This window comes from Ranitomeya imitator, chromosome 4, assembly GCF_032444005.1.
Source record: "Ranitomeya imitator isolate aRanImi1 chromosome 4, aRanImi1.pri, whole genome shotgun sequence".
Taxonomy (NCBI): Eukaryota; Metazoa; Chordata; class Amphibia; order Anura; family Dendrobatidae; genus Ranitomeya; species Ranitomeya imitator.
In genome coordinates, this window is record NC_091285.1 from 682,411,056 (window position 1) to 682,417,055 (window position 6,000).

General features: G+C 45.9%; 1 non-coding gene across 1 annotated transcript; it reads right to left on the reverse strand.

The window, feature by feature from the left end:
- Positions 1–345: 345 nt before the first annotated feature.
- Positions 346–417, reverse strand: TRNAW-CCA (transfer RNA tryptophan (anticodon CCA)). The gene has a single exon. It is a non-coding gene; the product is annotated as a tRNA-Trp (tRNA).
- Between the last annotated feature and the right edge of the window lie 5,583 nt (positions 418–6,000).

A 6,000-nucleotide genomic window follows, 5' to 3' on the forward strand; every position in this document is an offset into this window, starting at 1 on the left:
TAAAATCATCACATTCGGATTAATTGATTTCCAGTTAAAAATTAAATATCTAGTAATAAGCCCTCTTCTCTAAGAAATTCAAAGAAGACAATGGCATGAACAAAGTATTGGCTGTTCCCGGCATGGATTTTCTTTATGTTTTGAACTCAATTACCAAATGATATTTCTCATCAAAGTATTGTTCATAAGATATTAATCTATATCATTTAAATAAAACACTTTTCAAACACTGCGCTGACACATGACAACAACGTTGAGCTATTCTCTTGTCAGTAGGATTACGCAGTTTCCGTTTCAATCTTTACCCAAGCATCGATTAAGTTATGTAAAGATGACAGAGTTACTTGACCCCGACGTGATTTGAACACGCAACCTTCTGATCTGGAGTCAGACGCGCTACCGTTGCGCCACGAGGTCAGTTGAAAAGCATGTACGCCCAATACTTCTCATGAAAAGTGCACGAGATAATATCTGGAAGCCATCAGGAAACTTGCAACTTTTACTCCCATTTTGGAAAAGATATAAACAAGGATGAATTAAGATCATGACATTCTGATTCAGGGATTTCCAGTTTAAAATTTAAAATCTAATAATAAACTCTCTTTTCTTACAAATTCAAAGATGACAATGGCATGAACAAAGTGTTAGCTGTTCCCGGCAAGGATTATTTTTTTTATGTTTTGAACTCAATTCCCAAATGATATTTTTCATCACAGTATTGTTGATAAGATATTAATCTACATAACTTAAATAAAACACATTTTTAAACACTTTGCCTACAGGTGGCAACAAAGTCGAATTTTTCTATTGTCAGTGGAATTACTCAGTTTCCGTTTTCAATCTTAACACAAGCATCGATGAAGTTATGAAAAGATGAAAGAGCTTCTCGACCCTGATGTGATATCAACACGCAGCCTTCTTTAATGGAGTCAGAAGCGCTACCATTGTGCACAAGGTCAGTTGAAAAGCATGTTTGCTCCAATACTTCACATGAAAAGTGCATGAGATAATTAGAGTTGAGCGACCTTGACCTTTTTAGAGTCGAGCCGGGTTTCACGAAACCCGACTATCTCAAAAGTCGGGTCGAGTGAAATCGGCCGATTATGACGTAAAGTCGGGATCGACCGAAACACGAAACCCAATGCAAGTCAATGGGGCAGCATGTTAGTCAGTGAGTGTGGGCCAGGAAAACACCTAGAGTGCCCATTTTAATGTCAAAACCATCCATTCTTCTTAATGAAGCTTGTCAAGCGTAATTTACCTTATAATAATTGGAAGGCATTTGAAATTGGGGGTCATTTGGCTAAAGTTGTGGTGGGTAGGGCTGGTTCAAGTAATTAGTGGGCCCAGGAAATCTGGACCACGTCACGGCAGTGGAGCAGGGAGAGGTAAGTATTTCAACTTTGCAAGTGCTGTGAACCTGAGCAAGCAGGGGGGGCCCACTCGTTGGCATTGGCACTGGCACAGGGTCCCTCAAAGTACAGCGGTGTGTTTGCACGGCGGGGGCGCCTCCCACCGGCAGCAACACTTTTGCGTACTATGTGAGGCCCTGTGCCAGTGACGTCGCCAACTAGTATTCCTCCCCCCACCTGATGAAGGAACCTGCACTTTCATCTGCACCTTCCTCTTTGTCCCCGTGTAAGGTGGTATGGTATGCGGGAAGAGCAACCTGACTTTCAGCAGGGTCACAATGTTGTTGTGTAGCGTGCACGGGGAATGTTGCGTTATGGGTCAATGTACCAGCAGACTCATCTATCACTGGCTGGGCAATGGGCAGGATGAGGAGGAAACACAGATATAGGCCCAAAGAATAAAGTTGGCTAAATGCAGTTCAAAATTGGTAACACAGGAATAACCAGGGGGCATTGCAGTGGAGGACAACTGGAATGAGAGGCTGACACAGAGAGTAGGCCCAAATCAGTAAGTAGTCGAAATGCAGTTCAAAATTGGCAACCGTAGTAAACAGGCAGCACAGCTTTGTTCAGTGGAGGAGAACAGCAAGGAGTGGCAGACACCGATAGTAGGCCCCAATCCAACTAGTAGGCCAAATGCAGTCTAACATTAACAACTACTTAACGAGCGCCTGAAAACGGAATTTCAGGACAGGAAACCAGGAGAACAGCAAGGAGCGGCAGACACTGTTAGTAGGCCCCAAACCAACTAGTACGCCAAACGCAGTTGTTCCATTTAACCACAATTTAACGAGAGCCTGAAGATAGAAGCTCAGGAAAGGCAACCTGGAGAACACCTTGGAGTGGAACACACCATCTCTCTCCACCCCATACCCATTTTGTAGGCCTAATGCAGTGTAGTTTTCTACAACTACTAAACGAGAGTCGGAAGACCGAAGCAATGGCAAGGAAACCTGGGGAACACCTTGGAGTGTAACACACCATCTCTCTCCACCCCATACCCAATTTGTAAGCCTAATGCAGCCTACTTTCCGACAACTACTAAACGAGAGCATTAAGATCGAAGCTCTGGAAAGGCAACCTGGAGAACACCTTGGAGTGGAACACACCATCTCTCTCCACCCCATAGCCAATTTGGAGGCCTAATGCAGTGTAGTTTCCAACAACTACTAAACGAGAGCATTAAGATCGAAGCTCTGGAAAGGCAACCTGGAGAACACCTTGGAGTGGAACACACCATCTCTCTCCACCCCATACCCAATTTGTAGGCCTAATGCAGCCTACTTTCCGACAACTACTAAAGGAGAGCATTAAGATCGAAGCTCTGGAAAGGCAACCTGGAGAACACCTTGGAGTGGAACACACCATCTCTCTCCACCCCATACCCATTTTGTAGGCCTAATGCAGTGTAGTTTTCTACAACTACTAAACGAGAGTCGGAAGACCGAAGCAATGGCAAGGAAACCTGGGGAACACCTTGGAGTGTAACACACCATCTCTCTCCACCCCATACCCAATTTGTAGGCCTAATGCAGTGTAGTTTTCTACAACTACTAAACGAGAGTCAGAAGACCGAAGCAATGGCAAGGAAACCTGGGGAACACCTTGGAGTGTAACACACCATCTCTCTCCACCCCATACCCAATTTGTAGGCCTAATGCAGCCTACTTTCCGACAAGTACTAAACGAGAGCATTAAGATCGAAGCTCTGGAGAGGCAACCTGGAGAACACCTTGGAGTGGAACACACCATCTCTCTCCACCCCATAGCCAATTTGGAGGCCTAATGCAGTGTAGTTTCCAACAACTACTAAACGAGAGCATTAAGATCGAAGCTCTGGAAAGGCAACCTGGAGAACACCTTGGAGTGGAACACACCATCTCTCTCCACCCCATACCCATTTTGTAGGCCTAATGCAGTGTAGTTTCCAACAACTACTAAACGAGAGCATTAAGATCGAAGCTCTGGAAAGGCAACCTGGAGAACACCTTGGAGTGGAACACACCATCTCTCTCCACCCCATAGCCAATTTGGAGGCCTAATGCAGTGTAGTTTCCAACAACTACTAAACGAGAGCATTAGGATCGAAGCTCTGGAAAGGCAACCTGGAGAACACCTTGGAGTGGAACACACCATCTCTCTCCACCCCATAGCCAATTTGGAGGCCTAATGCAGTGTAGTTTCCAACAACTACTAAACGAGAGCATTAAGATCGAATCTCTGGAAAGGCAACCTGGAGAACACCTTGGAGTGGAACACACCATCTCTCTCCACCCCATACCCATTTTGTAGGCCTAATGCAGTGTAGTTTTCTACAACTACTAAACGAGAGTCGGAAGACCGAAGCAATGGCAAGGAAACCTGGGGAACACCTTGGAGTGTAACACACCATCTCTCTCCACCCCATACCCAATTTGTAAGCCTAATGCAGCCTACTTTCCGACAACTACTAAACGAGAGCATTAAGATCGAAGCTCTGGAAAGGCAACCTGGAGAACACCTTGGAGTGGAACACACCATCTCTCTCCACCCCATAGCCAATTTGGAGGCCTAATGCAGTGTAGTTTCCAACAACTACTAAACGAGAGCATTAAGATCGAAGCTCTGGAAAGGCAACCTGGAGAACACCTTGGAGTGGAACACACCATCTCTCTCCACCCCATACCCAATTTGTAGGCCTAATGCAGCCTACTTTCCGACAACTACTAAAGGAGAGCATTAAGATCGAAGCTCTGGAAAGGCAACCTGGAGAACACCTTGGAGTGGAACACACCATCTCTCTCCACCCCATACCCATTTTGTAGGCCTAATGCAGTGTAGTTTTCTACAACTACTAAACGAGAGTCGGAAGACCGAAGCAATGGCAAGGAAACCTGGGGAACACCTTGGAGTGTAACACACCATCTCTCTCCACCCCATACCCAATTTGTAGGCCTAATGCAGTGTAGTTTTCTACAACTACTAAACGAGAGTCAGAAGACCGAAGCAATGGCAAGGAAACCTGGGGAACACCTTGGAGTGTAACACACCATCTCTCTCCACCCCATACCCAATTTGTAGGCCTAATGCAGCCTACTTTCCGACAAGTACTAAACGAGAGCATTAAGATCGAAGCTCTGGAAAGGCAACCTGGAGAACACCTTGGAGTGGAACACACCATCTCTCTCCACCCCATAGCCAATTTGGAGGCCTAATGCAGTGTAGTTTCCAACAACTACTAAACGAGAGCATTAAGATCGAAGCTCTGGAAAGGCAACCTGGAGAACACCTTGGAGTGGAACACACCATCTCTCTCCACCCCATACCCATTTTGTAGGCCTAATGCAGTGTAGTTTCCAACAACTACTAAACGAGAGCATTAAGATCGAAGCTCTGGAAAGGCAACCTGGAGAACACCTTGGAGTGGAACACACCATCTCTCTCCACCCCATAGCCAATTTGGAGGCCTAATGCAGTGTAGTTTCCAACAACTACTAAACGAGAGCATTAGGATCGAAGCTCTGGAAAGGCAACCTGGAGAACACCTTGGAGTGGAACACACCATCTCTCTCCACCCCATAGCCAATTTGGAGGCCTAATGCAGTGTAGTTTCCAACAACTACTAAACGAGAGCATTAAGATCGAATCTCTATAAAGGCAACCTGGAGAACACCTTGGAGTGGAACACACCATCTCTCTCCACCCCATACCCAATTTGTAGGCCTAATGCAGCCTACTTTCCGACAACTACTAAACGAGAGCATTAAGATCGAAGCTCTGGAAAGGCAACCTGGAGAACACCTTGGAGTGGAACACACCATCTCTCTCCACCCCATACCCATTTTGTAGGCCTAATGCGTTGTAGTTTTCTACAACTACTAAACGAGAGTCGCAAGACCGAAGCAATGGCAAGGAAACCTGGGGAACACCTTGGAGTGTAACACACCATCTCTCTCCACCCCATACCCAATTTGTAGGCCTAATGCAGTGTAGTTTCCAACAACTACTAAACGAGAGCATTAAGATCGAAGCTCTGGAAAGGCAACCTGGAGAACACCTTGGAGTGGAACACACCATCTCTCTCCACCCCATACCCATTTTGTAGGCCTAATGCAGTGTAGTTTCCAACAACTACTAAACGAGAGCATTAAGATTGAAGCTCTGGAAAGGCAACCTGGAGAACACCTTGGAGTGGAACACACCATCTCTCTCCACCCCATAGCCAATTTGGAGGCCTAATGCAGTGTAGTTTCCAACAACTACTAAACGAGAGCATTAAGATCGAAGCTCTGGAAAGGCAACCTGGAGAACACCTTGGAGTGGAACACACCATCTCTCTCCACCCCATAGCCAATTTGGAGGCCTAATGCAGTGTAGTTTCCAACAACTACTAAACGAGAGCATTAAGATCGAAGCTCTGGAAAGGCAACCTGGAGAACACCTTGGAGTGGAACACACCATCTCTCTCCACCCCATACCCAATTTGTAGGCCTAATGCAGCCTACTTTCCGACAACTACTAAACGAGAGCATTAAGATCGAAGCTCTGGAAAGGCAACCTGGAGAACACCTTGGAGTGGAACACACCATCTCTCTCCACCCCATACCCA